The sequence below is a fragment of the Trichomycterus rosablanca genome, chromosome 14 (genome assembly GCF_030014385.1).
Source record: "Trichomycterus rosablanca isolate fTriRos1 chromosome 14, fTriRos1.hap1, whole genome shotgun sequence".
Lineage (NCBI taxonomy): Eukaryota > Metazoa > Chordata > Actinopteri > Siluriformes > Trichomycteridae > Trichomycterus > Trichomycterus rosablanca.
The window spans coordinates 13,537,056-13,556,675 of NC_086001.1; the positions used below are offsets into that span (position 1 = coordinate 13,537,056).

Consider the following 19,620-nt stretch of genomic DNA (forward strand, 5'->3'; position numbering starts at 1 on the left):
CATCACTATGCCGGAAGCAGGCTGGAACATTTATCCATTGTGTGCATTGTGGGTTAAGATGGCCGAATAAGACGGCGTTATTAGAGAGCAGAAAATGACACAATCAGAATGATGTCGGATCATATATATGCATATATATATAATTGTCACATGTAACTAATGTTGCTGACTTTTGTTGTCCACAAGTCTTCTTATGCGAGTCACGAGTCGAGTCCGAGTCATTTGAAAGGAGTCCGAGTCGAGTCTGAAGTCCCTGTGTGTGTGACTTACGTGTGACTCTCGTGCATCTCTGCTGCTCTAAACACATATAGATTGTTTGTTTGTTTATTAGGGTTTTAACGTAACGTCTTTGGTTACATTCATGACAGGAACGGTAGTTAATTGATACACAAGATTCATCAGTTCACGAGGTTATATCAAACACAGTCATGGACAATTTAGTGTCTCCAATTCACCTCACTTGCACGTCTTTGGACTGTGGGAGAAAACCGGAGCACCCGGAGTAAACCCACGCAGACATGGGGAGAACATGCAAACTCCACACAGAAAGGACCCGGACCGCCCCAACTGGGGATCGAACCCAGGACCTTCTTGCTGTGAGGCAACAGTGCTACCCACTTAGCCACAGTGCCGCCCGAACACATATAGAAGGTGACTTGTTTAAATTGCCTCTGAATGTAAGTGAGTGTATAGGTGAGTAATATTCCTGCCTTGCCCTCATCGTTTTTCACTTCAACCCTGGATTTGAATGGAGCAGCTGGTTCAACTGGGATGATTTTAATGTGTGTTACAAGCAGCAAAAAAATAGCACTCTGGAAGTGGGGTGTCTAAACACATTTTCTTTGATAACAACAGATAAGGGGCACTTGTATTCTCTTACTTTGTCTACTCTGTTCTAATAGTTCTTCCTCCTTCTGGATGTCTTTCTCCCCTCCTGTTTTTTGCACTGTATTTGTTCATTTCTCTTTCCTGTCTGTTATAAGAGTGCTGTGCTGTGCTGTTGCAGTCATACAAATAAAGGAAGAAAGAAAGAAAAGACATACTTGAGTAGAGCCCTGAGACAACTATTCGAAAATTTGATTCTCTTGGCTAAAAGCCTTTTTGCGGAGGTAAGTTTCCCAATTCATTTAAATGCATTTATAGTTCTACCTATATATGTGTATTTCATTATATATATTTTTGGTAATGTATAAGCATTAGTTTTGTCTTGGTCTTGGACAGGTCCATTATTTTCTCTCCTCTGCGATACATGGTATCAGATTCATAACACATTTTACTATTTTAAGTCAAAAATGTCTGAATTTAGGACAATAAAGCTGAGATTGTATTGGATTGTGTGTGTTTGCTTCTTCAGATACATTAACATTTTAAAGCTAGATAGCTTATATCACAAGGTGCTGCAGTGGTCTATGTTTGGTTCCAACCTTTTAGTTCAAGTTTTTAAGAGTTATATTATATTCTGTTCATGCATTTACTTGCTACCCAAGTGCCCATTCAATTTGGATATTTTCAAATTCCGAAAGGTACTTTACCAATTGCAGTGAAGTGTATTTATGCTTCAGCACATACATTGTAAAATGCTTATTCTTCTGTCACTCGTGCAGACACATTGATGCAGTGGCAAGTATGTGAACTCCTATCTGTCCTTTATTCCCTCAGACACAGACAATTTTGTCTGTTGAGTAACCAGCCAGAACAAAGGCTTGTACTGTTGTCTTTAAACTACTAAGAATAGTAGGTGAGTAGGCTACTTTATATTAATCCTAGATCTGAGTTGGCGTCAATACCAGAGTGGGTGTGATGACCTGCAATAAACTGGCACCTTCTGTCCTGGGGGGCTTTTGGAATTACAGAGACTAATACAAATATAAATTTCAGCTCTCAGGTTTCGCAGGGGTGTATTACGCTAACTCATCACCGTGAGATCTAGGTTCAAATGCTATATCTTAGGTTTAAGCCTTGCAATGGATTTGTGCCTTGTCCAGGGTGTTCCCGCCTTGCAAGCACTGTTTTTTCAATGGAAAAAATACCAAATTAATACCAGAAAACACTGGGCGCAAGGCAGGCATACCCTAAACCCAGGTGTTAATCCATCGCAGGGCTTTGACCCACCCCTCTCAGGAACAGTCACTCGTGGCCGACCGATAGCACCTGGATGGCACTGCTGAAATTTGAAACCAGATCTCAGCACTGGTGGGCTAGCATAATAGACTGCTGCATCATCTGAGTGACAAACTCAATAATGAAATAGTAAACAGAAAAACAAATAGGGTCACAGTGGGTTCAATTCACCAATTAAACAATCCCCAGTCAAACAATCAGACTTCATTTAAGCCAAATCTGTAAAATATCAATCTCAAGCTGCCAATCTAAAGTTTTTAAAAGAATATATAATAGAATGCTTTTATTTATATATATACATATACACGTGTACAGTACAACCAAATTCTTTCTTCGCATATCCCAGCTTGTTTGGAAGCTGGGGTCAGAGCGCAGGGTCAGCCATTGTACAGCGCCCCTGGAGCAGAGAGGGTTAAGGGCCTTGCTCAAGGACCCAACAGTGGCTGCATAGCAGAGCTGGGATTTGAACTCTCAACCTTTTAACTGATAGCCCAAAACTCTACCCACTAGGCTATGTAAAAACTTTAAATAAATGGTTAAAATCTGAAATCAGTCTGAAATGTGTTTCAAACCCATTTAAAGCTACAAGACAAGAGCACAGTACAAGCCATTATCTTCAAAGTCTGCCAACACTGGGCTAAAAAAGGATAAATGGGATGAAATCACTGCTAATAAAGAAACTTGGATGATTAATAAACGTTTATTAAAATAAGTGAAATCCTTACGAAGGGTCATTGGCCAAAAGATTAAGAATCTCTGACTAAATCAGAGATTGCATTTCACAGTCGTGACTTAAATCGAAATGCTGTGGTTAGACCTACAAGTAGTTCATTTTAGAAACTTCATAGTGTCTCTGACTTACATGTAACACATTAAATAATACAAAGCATTTAGCTGCAGTCATTGCTGATAAAGGTGATGCACGATGGGAATTTACTACTGTTGCAATCCTGGCAACAAATGGGCAGAGGTGCTGCCCCTACTTTCCTGTCCAAACTTGAGCTGCTTGATTACAAAGCAATAATACATGACATAAGATGCTGAAATCTTATTACTGCGTAAATGCATTGCGTAAACCCACAGTCCCAGTACCAGATAACTACCAATGCAATTCTAACACGCAACCAGCACGCTCAATGACTTTTCAACTGAAAACACATGAAGTGCATACTTGATCACAAAAAACTGGTAATGTTTAAGCAAGTTTGACCTATTTCCACTTCATGTGGTATAGTTTTTCCTCAGTTACAGAATGTGATAGTCACTTGTTTACTAAGATTCTGCAGTTAATTTTTCCACATAAAGCTGAGATGCAATAATGAAGCATTACATTTCCTTATGAACTCCAAATTGATGGTTTGTTGGGTGTAGCTAAAAAATCCTCAGATCCTTAATTAACCTAACAACCTGGAGTTTCAGACACTTACTAAATGTCCACTTTGTATTAGCAAGGCCTTCTTATCTTTTCTCAGCACACGGATGAATTACTCCACTTATTACTGCACTGGATAACTACTACATTACAGATAAAAGTCATGCAGCAGTGGTCTTGTGAAGAAATGAATAAGATGTGGAATATTTGCTTATGTTTGAGTGACATAATTAATGAAACCAAGGGCTATGGCCCTTTTTAAAGAATGTGTGTCACTTAAAAATTAAGATATGAACATTCTGCCTAGCCAAGAATACATGATAAGACACCATAGTACACTGATCAGCCATAACATTAAAACCACCTCCTTGTTTCTACATTCACTGTCCATTTTATCAGCTCCACTTACCATATAGAAGCACTTTGTAGTTCTGCAATTACTGACTGTAGTCCACGTATTTCTCTACATACTTTTTCAGCCTGCTTTCACCCTGTTCTTCAATGGTCAGGACCCCCACAGGACCACTACAGTGCAGGTATTATTTGGGTGGTGGATCATTCTCAGCACTGCAGTGACAATGACATGGTGTTGTGTTAGTGTGTGTTGTGCTGGTATGCAGTGCTGCTGGAGTTTTTACATACCGTGTCCACTCACTGTCCACTCTATTAGACACTCCTACCTAGTTGGTCCACCTTGTAGATGTAAAGTCAGAGACGATCGCTCATCTATTGCTGCTGTTTGAGCTGGCCATCTTCTAGACCTTCATCGGTGGTCACAGGATGCTGCCCACAGGGCACTGTTGACTGGACTATTCTCAGTCCAGCAGGGACAGCGAGGTATTTAAAAACTCCATCAGCACTGCTGTGTCTGATCCACTCATACCAGCACAACACACACTAACACACCACCACCATGTTAGTGGTATAATACCTACTCTGTGGTGGTCCTGACCATTGAATAACAGGGTGAAAGCAGGCTTCAAAAGTATGTAGAGAAACAGATGGACTACAGTCAGTAATTGTAGAACTACAAAGTGCTTCTATATGGTAAGTGGAGCTGATAAAATGGACAGTGAGTGTAGAAACAAGGAGGTGGTTTTAATGTTATGGCTGATCAGCGTATGTGTATGTGTAAAAGGTAAACAGAGAATTGAAGGGATCAAGGGAGTAAGAGGTGTAACTAGAAAAGAAGAGTACTGTAATGCTTCAAGAACTACGGAGTGTTTGAACTAAAGCAGATACTGGGTGAAAAACAGAGCATATTCATAGGAGAAAATAAAAGAAAGCTCAGTAAGATTGTACGCCAGTGCTCTTGTAAATAACTTGGTTTGTTGTGCCTTAAATGGTTGTAACAATAGACTCTTTTCTTGCTACTCTGGGAGTTTGATCTTGTTTAGTGCCCCAAAATCTAGAAAATGCATGTAATCACAATGGGATTGGCATGTTACAGCATCATGTAGAGTAAATACCACACAGCAACACAAAGACCTGGTTTTAATTTCTTGTTCTTGTCTAATTTTTAGTAACTATAATACAATTAAATTGTCCTTTTCACTAACTGGCAAAAGCAATACTGTTTTACCAAAAGAAATCCTCAGCTCTAATGTCAGAGATTTGGGTTTGCTACTGGCATAAACAATTAATAAACTAATTCTAAATTAGATTAAGTAAAACACACTTACTGGAAAAACTATCTAAATATAGCGAATGAATAAACTGCATTAGCAAAAAGCAAACTTCTTCTTTATGCAACTCTACCAATGCCAGTACAGAGTTGCATAGTAGTGCAAAATTCTATTACAAAAACATCCTGTGTGATTATTTAAATGTATGTCCGAACTACACGTGCCGGTTTGTCACTTCTGGGCAGCACACTGACATAGCGATTACTGTCCACGTCACACAACACTAGTTATTCTGACCATCTTTGTACAGTTGAGGAACTAGCTCACCATTGCCGAGTTTGAATCTGTGTCTGTGCTACGAGCCTGGTCAGCAATTGCTGCTTTCAGAGCTCCAAACTCAATGTAAATCTGAACAACGGTTACACAGATTAATGTTTATGAGGGGAAAAGCATTGCAAATTTGAAAAGACAAGCAGGACACCTGTTTGCTTGCTTCAGTTCTGGAGTGGCACCACCTCTGGTCAGCATGTTTATTGCATACAGTTTTCATCACAACGTTCATTTGCTGTATATGTGACACAGTGGTACAGTCAATGTTGAACTGTTCCAGGGACTACAGTTCAATCCTAACCTCTGGATATTTCTTATTAAGATTTTAGTATGAGTTCTTTTTACTTACGGCTCTATTAAATTCACGAGAAAATGTGCTTAAATTCACAGACCTTGTTTTTCAAAAATCACAGATTTCATGGATTTTATTAAAAAAAGTGTCACATTTCACAGCAGTCATTAAACTACACTCACTAATTTAATGGTAGATTAAATGGAAGCTACAATTAAACCTAGAACATCCTAGGCGCTCAGGTGGCGCAGCGGGATATTCCGCTAGCACACCGGTCAGATGTGCGCCATCTAGCGGGCATAACTGGCAGTGCCTGCAGCAGATACTAATTGGCCACCGTATCTGTGCGGTGGGGTCAGACTATGTGTGGGCAGGTGGGTCTTCATACGCTGTGTAAGGACCCTGATTGGCGGAAGAGACGCCTGTACAGAAAGCACAGGCGAGAAGAGGAGGGCTGTACACGTGTCGGAAGAGGCGACGTGCTCTCCTTGGATGCAATCTGGTATCTCTCAGCAGCGGAAGACAAAATTGAGTGTGCTAAATCGGGAGGAAAATGGGGAGAAAATGCATTAAAAAAAACCCTAGAACATCCAGTGACTTGTCCATATTTTGACACCCCCCTTCCCCTGCGTCCACAAAATTGGTTGGGAGTTTTCCAAACTCAGGTACCCGAGTCGTGTTTTTAGACATTTTTACTAACCAATTGCCGTAGGATTGCTAGGACCGCCTAATATTGCAAATTAACCAGTAAACATGAGCCACTTGAACGCTACGTGAATGAAAAACGTTAAATCGCTAAACACAAACCTTACAGTTTGAATTTCAAAGCAAATTGCATATTACATGGGAAACATCTCACTGAAAATCCTCCCTGACCAGATTTAAGTGGCTGCTAGAGATAAAACATAGAATTAAAAAATGAGATTGTGTGGTATGTATTAACATAGTTTTTTCCCTCTTTTTTCCTTTTTAGCTTACAGCAAGTCACTAACACATCTTACAAGAATCTGGTGATATGGGAAGCGGAAACCTTACAACCCTCGCCACCGCTGCTTCCTCCAAGCCACTCTCACTGTCCGCTCAGATTGGGTTAGGAATCCTGCTTTTAGCCTTCATCCTCGGTTTTCCAGGGAATTTGTTTGTGGTGTGGACGGTACTATGTCGTGTCCAGCGTCGCTCTGTTACATGTCTCCTGGTCCTGAATCTTGCAGTGGCTGATGCTTGTGTACTCCTGAGTGCCCCCCTTTTCATGCGCTATCTGGCTGGTGGAAAGGGCTGGGAGTTCGGGGCTGGGATGTGTAAGTCCGTGCACTATCTCTGCTGTGTCAACATGTACGTCTCAATTTATCTGATCTGTGTTATGAGCATGGACCGCTGGCTGGCTGTCAGCAATCCCTTCCTGTCACAGAGGCTGAGGAACACCAAAAACCTATACAAAGTCATGCTGGGGGTCTGGATCGTGTCCTTTCTCATGGCGCTGCCCATGCCCTTCTACCGCAGGTTTGTATTATCAATATATTGGTCAGATGTTTAAAAAATACATGATGGTGCAGCAGGAAGTGTTGGTGCTTCACACCAGGGTCTTCAAAACTGAGCACCAACCTTGTGACTCTCCATGAGAGGTCTGGCATGTTCTCCTTGTGTCCGTGTGGGATTTTCCCCCAAATCACTCCAGTTTCCTTTCATCAAATTGCCCATAAATGTAAGTAAAATGGACATGTGATACCCTGCAATAAATAGTCCTGGTTTAATTCCTGCCCTACACCCAGTATTTCAGATAGGCTCCAAAACCACTTTAACCCTCACAATGAAGCAATTTAAAAAATAATGTATTAATTAATTATGCATAATGATCAATTACAATCTTATTTTTAACTCGTACTACATAGTTTAGTATTAACCTACTAGTACACGAGACATAGAACTGTTGAGTTATTGGAACTGTTTGGCCACAAGTGAAAATTTATAGTCTATAACTGCACACCTTGATGAAACTGCATGGGCTACTACAAGGCTTTCGCACAAGATTTGTAAGATTCGGACGGTTTCACGGTATATCACGGTATGTTCTATTTTTTGTATGTCTGGGAATTTTATATGTCTGTGTTTGATTTTACTGTCATACGTACATAGAATATAAAACATTTTCATTTCACCATGTATATAGTAAAGGTTTTGAGTACTACAGTATAAGGTTTGCTTGGCCCCCAAAAATGACACAATATATGATGGAATCACTACGTGTGAAACAGGTGCAATATACTGTATATGATTATTATTATTAATATAATATTTAGGTATTATACAATTACTATTAGCTCTCCCTTTAACAAATAAAAAGACGTTTGCAGTCACAGTTATACCGTTAGACTGAGGTATGACTCCACTGATTGTACAACTTGATCACAGGTCTGTTGTAGAAAAGTGGACGACTTTACATATCTACACTTCCAGCTTGCTTCGGTGTTGTTGGTATTACGTCAGTATAGCAATTAAACTGAAGTATCTTCGCCCCGGTAGTAACGTCGCTTAACCGTTTGCTTTTTTGCAATAACCGTGCCACAACAGACCGTACAGTATATAGTGTTTTAATCTGTGTCTGAACAAAAAAAGAGCTCATTTCTTTGTTGTTTTTGTTATTTTTTCCACCATATCAAGAAAAACCTCTCTCATGTGTTAACACTGTTATGCTAATGCTGGCTAACTAGTGAGCTGTATCTAATCTGCACAGCGCTACATAGTGCAAACAATATTATATGATTCGCTGCCTATTGAAGCTTAAATCTGTTGCATTACCAATGCTATGGTATGGTGGTATATGAAAAATCCATACCATACAAGGAATCAAAGCTGTTATAATGAATGTACCGTCATACCGCCCAGCTCCAAGAGCAATTAGTATTCAGAGTGGATGTTTTGAGAGTAGATGTAATGGAAGATTCATCCAAGTTAGAAAAACTTAAGTTGTTGCCAACTTAAAAACAATTACAAAATGTGACTAAATGTACCTGCATAAGAAACATGATTAGTAGTTAGCTTGATTTCTTCTTAAGCTGAGTCAGGTTACTAGAAACATCGTTATCTGAGCTGTTACCCACATAAAGATGTCATCGGAAATATCACCACACCTTTAATGTGAAGCGTGGTGATTGTAAACACAGAGTAAACAGAGAAAAAATATGTACTGATGCAAACAAGCAATACTGACAAATGTCCATGTCCAATATTATTAAACCAACAGCCTTAGTACTTTAGCCTTAATGTCCTACAATTAGCGATCAGTGTTAATAAGCTGCTGAGTACAAATTTAGTTTTACTACATAATATTGTCATACTGTGTGTGGGCACAAGAAAAAAACTGTCCAGCTTGAACTACAAAAGAGCAAAAAAATCTATTTTGATCTGCTTAATAATTATGAGTATTAGGAGTTGAGCTGGTTACTTAACGGTGCCCAAATAAATAAAACTCGTCTGACCTCACCAATTATACATATCACCAAAAAATTTATGCTGAAACACAGGTGACACTATCCACAGTCAAACAATTTTGAAATCAGGATGAGCTTAGAGGCTATTATGCAAGATAGAGGCCCCTGCTTCTTCTTTTTTTGTTCCTCCAGCAAACAACCAAGTCAAGCTTTAAGTCAAGTACTTTGTTCTTACACTCCAGATGGAGGACAGTAACACCTGTGTTTCGTTCCTGGACTACACAGTATACCTGAATTTATTACCTTATGCTGCGAGTAAATGTACACGAACAATCCACAATAAACACATGAACAAACTTAGATTTGAAGTTCTAAAAAAAAGAAGACATAGGTCTCAATGTTGCTTCTAAGCATGGATAAACTGTTGAACTCAACTAATCATTTGTAATTTGTGTTTCTATCCATCTCAACAGCACACAACCGATCAAGCCAAATATATCGGTGTATCTCTGTTCTCAGGACCACTGGGACTGGGATGGACATGTCGTCTTCCAGTACCTCACAGAGACGATACTGGGCTTTCTGATCCCCTTCAGCTTTATCATTTTTTGCTACACCTCTGTTATTTGCCGGTTACGCAGTGCCATGTTTCAAGGACGTGTGAAGGGCAGCCTTCTCATTCTCATCATCATCATAGCATTCACTGTCTTCTGGCTGCCCTACCACTTAATTAACATCATACAGGTATGATTACTTTCACTTTACTATTGTACAATCAGGAAAACTTTCTATAAGAATACTGAAAACCAAGGTAAGCAATGTTGGTACTTCTTGCTAAACTTTGCTGCAGTTCCACTATACACTTGTAATGAACATCACTGCCATGGTGAACATGGGAAACAGATATAATCGTTCAATGTGCATCAGTTAGCAATTAGCTATGACTTATCGCAATCCAATCTGCTATTGCATTTGCTATTGAACCCACGCAGACACACAAATTTTTACTTAGCTTGTCGACAACTGGCCTTATTCGCCAACCAGTGCCATTGCGTTAAGCTAGATTTGCACCTTAAAAGAGTGAGAGCCATGAACATAAAATATGCTTACACCATCTCATCCAGGCTTTAACATGACTGCCCATGTTGTCCATTGTGTTGTAAACTTTAGATAGCTAATAAAGCTGGCCTATATCACAAGTGTTGCAGTTTGAGAGGTTAACAAGTTTTCACCCATTTCAAACTTGGCTTCACACACAGCAACCAAAAAGCGCACTGAATAAGATGCAAAAGACTAAAACATGCCCACACAACACATTGTTTGTAGCAATGTAATGAAGACTTTTAAGCTATATGACAAGTCCCTTTCATTTTAGATAAGAAATAGGAAAGAAAAAAAACTCACTTTTCAATAATCAAAGTTATGTACTAGCCTACTGAAAGTAGTCTATAACTCAAATTAAAAACCCCACTCATTCAGCCTACACTCATTTAGCCCTGCATATTTGTCTTAAAGCAGTTTATCCAGTACATTTGGTCCACTATAGATTAGATTCGAGCTAATCACAAAATCCACCCGATTGTGGTTTGTAAACATAAACAAATTTTGAATTCGATGCATGCAACACACTCCAAATAAGCTGGATAAGAGGAAAAATAAAAGTGAAAAGTTTATAGAATATTCAGGAAACACTCTTTTAAAACAAGTTGTGCCCATATGTAAAATAGTTGTTAGTTTAAAAACAAAATTTCTAAATGCAGTTAATGTAGGTCTTTCACCATCCACCATACTAAATCTTGTAAAAAGATTCAAAGACTCTGGAGACATGCCAGTCCATGTAGGGCAAGGCTGGAAACCACTGCTGAATGTGTGTGACCTTCAAGCAGTCAGGCAGCACTGCATGAGAAACCGTCATGCTATTGTGATAAATGTAGCCACATTGGCTCGGAATAACTTTGGAAAACTGCTGTCAATTAACACAGCCCGCTGCTGCATGAAGAAACGTTAAGTTCTCCATGCCAAAGAGAAAAAGAATCATTAAGACTTATCAGCAAAAGGTGCAAAAGCATCTGTCATAGTATGAAGAAATGTATGAAGGTACCATTGATGCGGTGGTGTAAATTGGGATTTTAGGAAGACGTGTCTCCATCAAGTCGAGGTCGTCTCCTAGGAGGTCCATGGTTATTTTAACAGGACAATGCCAACCCTGATTCTGCCTTATTTTATCCATGTGTAACAGCAGCATGGATGTGAAGACAGAGTGAAGTGCATTACTAGCCTGCCAGCAGTCCAGAAATGTCTTCAATAAAAAATGTATGACCCCTCAGAGAGATTCAGACAACATACACCATGGACTGTAGAGCAGCTGAATAATTTACATCCTAAGTTCCATTAAAAAGTGTAATTAACAGGAATGCCTCGGTTCCAAATTTTTGGAGTGTGTTGCAGGTAGCAAATTTTTAAATATTTACAAAATGTAATTAACTCGGTCAGTAAAACATTGGGAATCTTGTCCTTGTACTTTGTCAGGTAAATCACTACACTATATTTAATCTGTTTCTATTCTGTTGTAGGTGATTGGGCTGCTGCACAGCAAGTCTCTTTTAGACGTGGCTATATCTGCTCGTCCCAATGTGACGGCATTTGCATTTCTAAGCAGTAGCATAAACCCTGTGCTCTACGTGTTCGCCGGCAGCTCACATATCCGCCGTGCCGGCTTCGGCTTCATGGCAAAACTCTTCGATGGGACCAACTCGGAACACACGTCCACCACCGGACGACGTTCCACAAGCCACACAGACAGTTCTGCCATTTCACGATTGTCGCTAAAAGTGTTCCGAAGTGGTGGGTCAAGAAAGAAGAGCTATGGAGAAGAAGGTAATAGGGTGGAGCCTGGCTGTGGAGAGGAGCTTAAGACCCTAAACACAGTGTCATGATATTTACAGTATGAGAACATTACTGTGTGTGACACCTGCTACCTGAAGAACCCCCTATTTGACTTTATTTTCTGAGCTAATGTTAATATAGCATTAGGTGTTTTCTTTGCTGTCTGTATTTATAGATGCAGGCAGGGATCCATCATTATGTTATCTTTTTAATGTATGAATTTTTCATTTTAAATACATATATATTTTTTTAAATTTAAGGCAACTTGACTATACACAGGATCTGCTTTTACTACAGTTTTTACTAGAAGATGTATGCTACCATTTCATGTTTTTAACAACAATGAGTTGGAATAGTAAACTCATATCATTGCTTTGCAATCTTGCATTAAGTGCCAAAGGACTTTTTTTCGCACTGCCAGTAAGACTGTCAAACTATTTGTACTGAACAGATTTGCTCTAGTGGTGTAAATACTGCTGTCTATAGCTGTAAATATTGTTCGAGTCAAACATTTACATACATTGTCAGAAACATTCTGTGAACAATGCTGTAAAAAATTTATTTACGCCTCACCAGATTTCTTCTATTTTTGCCAGTTTGCAACATTTTGAAAGGCAAGTGAGGTCTACAGTCCTTTAAATATTTATGACTTCCTCAAAGAGTCACTAATGCAATCTTGGAAAAATTTGGTAGGCCGGCCACTTCTGGGAAGGATTACCAATGTCTCACATTTTCTCTATTTGTGTGGATAATGACTCTCAATGTTGTTCAGTGGAGTTCCAGTGCCTTAGCAATGGCTTAATGATTTTAGCATTTTGTGTTCACTTCTGTTATTTTTGTTTTATGTTTTATATGAAAATCAGCTTAATGACCTGAAATGTACAAATCTGATAAACAGAAAAAAATTAAAAAGGGCAAATCACAGCACTGTATGCCATGGCTGTTTTGAGATTCCCATAAATTCTTTACTTATGCTGAATAATTAAAACAAAACAAAAAAGTTGTAAAAAAGTTTTAAAGTGGAGAGGGATCTGTTCCATCTCCAATAAACATGGTTTCTTTTGGTAGCTGCCTATTAAGCATCAGCAGGAAAAGGAAAGAAAGACAGAACTCTGAAAGACCTCTGCAAGAACAAAAAGTACTGACTCTTTAGCAACAGTTTCACAATAGTACTTAGCAGGCCAGATTTCCAAACCTGCTCTTTCCTGATCCACAAAATGTGACTGTCTGTCCAAGAGCAACATACAGTGGAATTTCTGTTTTATGATTGTCTGTTACATTGTACATTAGGGACACTATCTATCTATCTATCTATCTATCTATCTATCTATCTATCTATCTATCTATCTATCTATCTATCTATCTATCTATCTATCTATCTATCTACAGAGGTGGAGAGGTAAACATAGTAAACATAATTAACTTAAATATTAAAACTTCAAATTTTGCAAAGTAAATTCAACCCCCTGATAGAACCAGTTTTTATTGCCTATTATATTTTTTATATTAACATATAAATTTTAGACCTGTTCTAATGTTGTAGATTATGTTTGTTTGTTTATTAGGAATCTTATTAGTTATTAAAACATGTAAAACATGACGTTATGAAGTTAAAACAAATGGTAGTTACTCGTTACACAAGGTTAATCAGTTCACACAAGGTTATATCAAACACAGTCATGGACAATTAAGTGTCTCCAATTCACCTCACTTGCATGTCTTTGGACTGTGGGAGAAAACTGGAGCACCCAGAGCAAACCCACACGGACAGAACAAGCAAACTCCACACAGAAAAGACCCAGACCGCCCCACCTGGGGATCGAACCCAGGACCTTCTTGCTGTGAGGCAACAGTGCTACCCACTTAGCCACTTGTGCCACCCTGTAGATTATGTAGAAGTATTATTAGATGTATTTTTATTTCCTGTTTAATTAAAATGCTTTTTAATTGTTTTAAGAACTTATATTAAGATCATTTAAAGGAAGTGTAAGATGCTACAAAAAATAATTTTAAAAATCAAACATACAGCATAATATTATATGGTTTTTATGAAACATAATAATGTTAATTTATAACACAGTAAAGAAATGCCTGTAATATCTGGCTGCCTATCAGCCACACTGATTTAAGATAATTACCGTAGGCTACATTTCACAAGGGCCTAGTATGGAAGTGACGTAAAGCAACAAACCACTGAGCCGTTTAATAACAACTCTTGTTACATCAAACTGTTTGATGTAATAAGGCTGGCTGAAATCATGCTCTACCAAGACGTGCCTCAAAGCAACAGTTTCAAGTACATCCATGACAGGTTATTGAGCCACTCTGAAATATGAAAACAACATGTCTTCAATATATTGAGTAAGCAGGATTGTTAAATACCCATTGAGGACTCACATTTTTTCCTGACACACTTGTTTATATATGGCAGGAGTTCTTTACCTGCGGCCCAGACATTTTAGCCTCTCGTGCTGCCTTTTGTGGCCAAACTTTGGTTGAATGCCATCAGTAGTACCTTTATTAATTTTCTTTAAAACGCTATATGGGCATCAGTACATAGCCATCTGGCCATAAGCTTGTAGGATTTCCTATTCTTAAACATTGGACATCGACATGAAACGTGTCTGTAAAAATGTGTGCTGTAAAAAAGTCAAAAGAGAACTTGTGAGGCAGCAACTGGAGTTGGAAGAAAAAGCCTGGCTCACTACCAACATTCCAATTCATGCTAAAAAACATTTAATAAGGCTGAGGACAGAGCTCTGTGCAGGCTACTGAAGTTTCTCCACACCAAGCAGTGTATCAGACCATAAGCATATAACATTTTATGTATCCTGTTAGAAATGGATGTCGCTGAAACACTTAAACTCAATCTGCAGTTGTGTCCCTTGAAGGAAATCAAATTTATATTTATTCATTTGGTTGTATTCATGTCTCCAGACAACCTGCTGCTCATTTAGTCAATTTACAAATTTGCAATTGGGAATCAAACCCATAAACTAACTTGACACTTAAGTGTTTGCCATCTATAAGCAATGAAGCCATGGATAATGCGGAGAAAAGATAATACTTGTAATCAGTTATTTAAGTTAAAAAATGAACAGAATAGAGCAGTGGTAACTTTGTGGTTAAGTTATAGGATTATTGATTGAAATATTGCTGGGTCAAGTCCCATCACCTTCTTCTGAACCTTTCAGAAGTCACTATTACAAATTACTGCGGTGTTGCAACATCCTGCCACAGGAAGGTAAATGTGCTTACGTTTTTAACATGTTGAGAAAATGTTTGTTGAGAACAAAAACATTTACAAAGTTTAAAGTACCGCTTATTATACTAAATATACTAATTATATACATTACTGAGCTACAAGTTGGGCGGCACGGTGGCTTAGTGGGTAGCACTGTCGCCTCAAAGCAAGAAGGTCCTGGGTTCGATCCCCGGGAGGGGCGGTCCGGGTGCTTTCTGTGCGGAGTTTGCATGTTCTCCCCGTGTCCGTGTGGGTTTCCTCCGGGTGCTCCGGTTTCCTCCCACAGTCCAAAAACAACCATCCAGGCTAATTGGAAACACTGAATTGTCCTATAGATACCTAGCCGCTAGATGCACAAACCAGTGCATTGTAGTGCCGGTCCCAAGCCCGGATAAAATAGCTAGGGTTGTGTCAGGAAGGGCATCCGGCGTAAAAATTGTGCCAAATCGGTGCGGATCATGATCCGCAGAGAGCTGATTCCGCAACCGAGCGGAACAAAGGCCGAGGAAAAGAAGAAGAAGAATGAGCTAAAAGTTATTTAGACCACCTGTTTTCGTAACCAGTGTTTGCTTTGTGACTGCATGGTGCCCTAAACAACTTACTGAACACACCAAACAGAAAGTTTAAAGCTTCTAGTGAATAAACTGCCTAAATGAAAAGATGTAAATTCAACCTCCACAAGATTTAGTCATTTGTGCACTTCATAGTAGCAGTTTCTCATTCCTTCCAACAAATTGCAAATGCTTTTGGACATGCATCAATTGCTTCCATACAATTCTCTGCTGTTTTATAACATTATCATTTCCTTATGTCATGTCAGTCAAAATGAACTATACTTATGAATGCTGAATAGTCATTCCCTATGAAACTAATAGTCCTCATTTCATTGCTTGAATCATTACATACAAAAATGTTGAACTAGTTGTCAAAATCAGTATGTTGTATGTTCCAATTCAGTTCCAATATGTACTGCAATATTGTTTATTGTTTCTTATGTTTGTTGTAAATAAGTTTCTACTTTGCTTTAGCACAATGCTGTGAACAAATTAAAATTGCAAAGAGCATATGCAGTAAAAATGTGAAACATACGTATTGAGTGTTGTTAGGATAAATCTTTTGTTCAAAAGGTCCTGAAGAAAGCAGTCGGGAAGTCCAGAAAGTACTCTTTAAAACACTTTATTAAGTGTAAAAATGATCTGTGAATATATATCAGAGCTAAGCCGACCGACGCTCCTTTCTCCTGCAGTCTAGACACACAACCACCAAGAAAGAGGCCGGCGTCCAAGCGCGCCCTTCTTTTTAAACTAGTCTAGGCTCCTCCTCCGCCGCTGCTGTTGGAGCCAATGAAATGTGCTAAAAAGCCCCGGGCTCCGCCTCCCCCCCTCGGTAGGAGTCAGGGAGGGAGCCTAGCCGGCGCCATGTTGGACAAAAGACCATGCGGCCTGGATGTCGTAAAACTTGGAAATTGCCGTAAAACTTCCCATATTAAATGTACGTTGTTATGTTCCGAAAAACCTAACAAACCCCCCTTGAAAGCATCTTAATGCTTTCACAATAACTTTGAACTATAGGTTAGGTGTTTCTAGATCCCAGGAGATAAGGATAGCTGTCAGCAACCCCCCAATTTAACCCCTTCTGACTTACATGGCCACTGGGCTGAATTTTTACAATAAAAGGTATCTAAAAAATAAAAGGCTACCAGTTAAACTAAAGGAACCGTACCTATCGCAACAGCTCCTACCCTTAAACCAAACAAACAAACAAAAAATAGAAAATTAAATAAGAATAGGAAAACAAAATAAAGCAATTTAAAAATAGGAAATCAAAAACGAGAAAAATAAAATAAAAACAATGGGTGCGTGGCTTCTACAGGAAGTCCGTTCAGGTTGTCCTCCACCAGACGGAGCTGCAGATATTCAGAAGGGGCCCATAGCTCCTGTGTCTCTGCATGACTCCTAATGTCTTATGGATTCTCCCCTGTCGGTTTTACCTGTTTCCACAGCAACACAAACATTTAAATGATGAAACACAGAGAATATCCCTCCTAAAAATAGCAGAGTATCAAACATATATACATTGTAAACAATCCTGAACTAACCCCTTGCGTTTTGTAGCTAAACTATGTGTGTTGCACTTAACTAGTGTTTTCAAAGATGGTCTATGTGTCTGCGAACTATATGTTTATGTTTTTGTCTCCTAGTCTAACTAAATTCTCCCCCCTCGTCTTGTTCCGCTCCGTTGATTCCGCTGGACTCTTCTTCCACATGGTTGGTTTTGTCGGGCTTTCTGCTGTGTTTAGTTCCCTGTAGGCAGGTCCAGTTAGTGGCACTTCTGTCTCTTGGAGTGGGTCTTCCAGTCCCCTCAGTGTCTGCCTCTGCCAGTCCTTCCAAGTCTCCTTCCTTCATCACGGTGTGTGATCAGTAGTGCTGGTCCTCTCTCCTCATCTTGTCTGGTCGGTTTTACCTTCAATTAAGCAGAGTTAGTAGCACTTATACTGCTCGAAGTGGGTCTTCCGGCCCACCTTCAAGGGTATCCTCCTCATCATCATCTACATGATATCTCGACAAATCAGCCAACATCATCTGGATAACTGGTGGATCCTGCCCCCCTCTGCTTCCTCTACACACTACTTCTATCACAAATTTTTCCATTAATACCCTGATGCACGGGATACCACAACAACAACATATCACTAAAATTACCAATCCTACACATACTGACATCACCAAACTCGCAATAACTTCCTTCCATGGCCCAAACATCCCTTCTAGCCACTTAACCCATTCATGCACACATACAATCATACAACAGACAAACATATAAGCTACTTACCCAGCCCTCACCGCAGCCACCCCACTCCCAACATCGGTATACACGGCCACGGTGAGCTTAGACACCACTGCCGCAAGGCTTTCTGGGTAAAGCCCGTGCCAGACCCAGTGGCGACGCTACACTGCCCCCTCCCTAATGGTCAACCGTCCCGGTGACCCACTCACCAGCGTCCACTGGGTGGCTCCATGTCCGGACCGCACCCCATTACACTGCCGAGTCGCTCTTCCACCCACTGCTGGACCGGGCACCCTGCCCCTGCAGCCACCTGGGCTAGCGCACTCGGACAGACCGGGCATATTGGCTCACCAAACCATCAGAGCCACCCAAACACCACGATCCCACTTCTGACACCAATGTGGCGCCGGCGAGTAAGGAAGGTTAGCGTCAGGGCCGCAAGTGAGCTGCCTTTGGCAGTTCATTCAGTGGTTTAGGGACAGACACCCATTCATACACACATCCCTTCTGAAAAATGTCCCCTGTTTATCGGTTCTGGTTTGTTGCTCCTGAAACAGGTGTAATTGTCTTTATAAGCTTTGATGTTGGTTGGGGTTGGTTCCTGAGTTAGTGGGTGAGACATGGATAAATTCTCACACCCTACTGGCTCAATCTCTTTGAACAATGAGAGTAGGCATGTCCAATTTCCTGAAATTACTGGATGTGTGGCCAAATTAGGTTTTGCAGCTGCGCACACGACTTTCGCTAAGGGCTTTTCCACGCTCAATTTCTTTACTGCAGGGGCACCTTCCAATTCCCTTTTACATTTGTCAACTTTATGTTTTAGATAAATTTAGAAAATTTTTAATACGTTGTTCAGAACCAGGTGGGGCTTTAGTTTCCAGTGGATAGAGACCAACCTCTGTCCAACTCAGTTCCTCAACTTTTGCACCTGTTTTCGCCTTCTCTTTGACAGAGGAAGTTTCCACCAGTCGCTTAACAACTACTTGTTTCAATTCTCTATGTGTTAAATTAGACTTTTTAGACCGCTTTAAACAACCTTTCGAGCAAAATCTGTAACACGTATTAAGAAAAAGATAAACTGATAGGTTTTAACGAGACACACCCTAGAACAGAAGATTCCTGCCTAGTCGAAGAATACGAGTATTCTTTTAACATTCACTGGCACAACTCACTCGGTTGTCCAAACACAACTCAGACAAAAGAACGTAAACCTCAGTACAACAACAGTGTCTACTGGAAACAAACAATTACTTCACCGCGACCGACAATGGCCCTATGGAAACAAACATATACTTCAGGGCAATCGACAGTGATCCCCTGGAAACAAACAGTCACTTCACAGCGACCGACAATGGTCCTATGGAAACAAACATATACTTCAGGGCAATCGACAGTGATCCCCTGGAAACAAACAATTACATCACAGCGACCGACAATGGTCCTATGGAAACAAACATATACTTCATTACTTGTCTCTCATACTGCATTAACCCTTCCTGCTATATAAAATTCCCCTTCAAACAGTTCAAACT

General features: G+C 39.9%; 1 pseudogene; it reads left to right on the forward strand.

The window, feature by feature from the left end:
• Positions 1–2,923: 2,923 nt before the first annotated feature.
• Positions 2,924–12,308, forward strand: LOC134326131 (leukotriene B4 receptor 1-like; annotated as a pseudogene).
• The last annotated feature ends 7,312 nt before the right edge of the window (positions 12,309–19,620 follow it).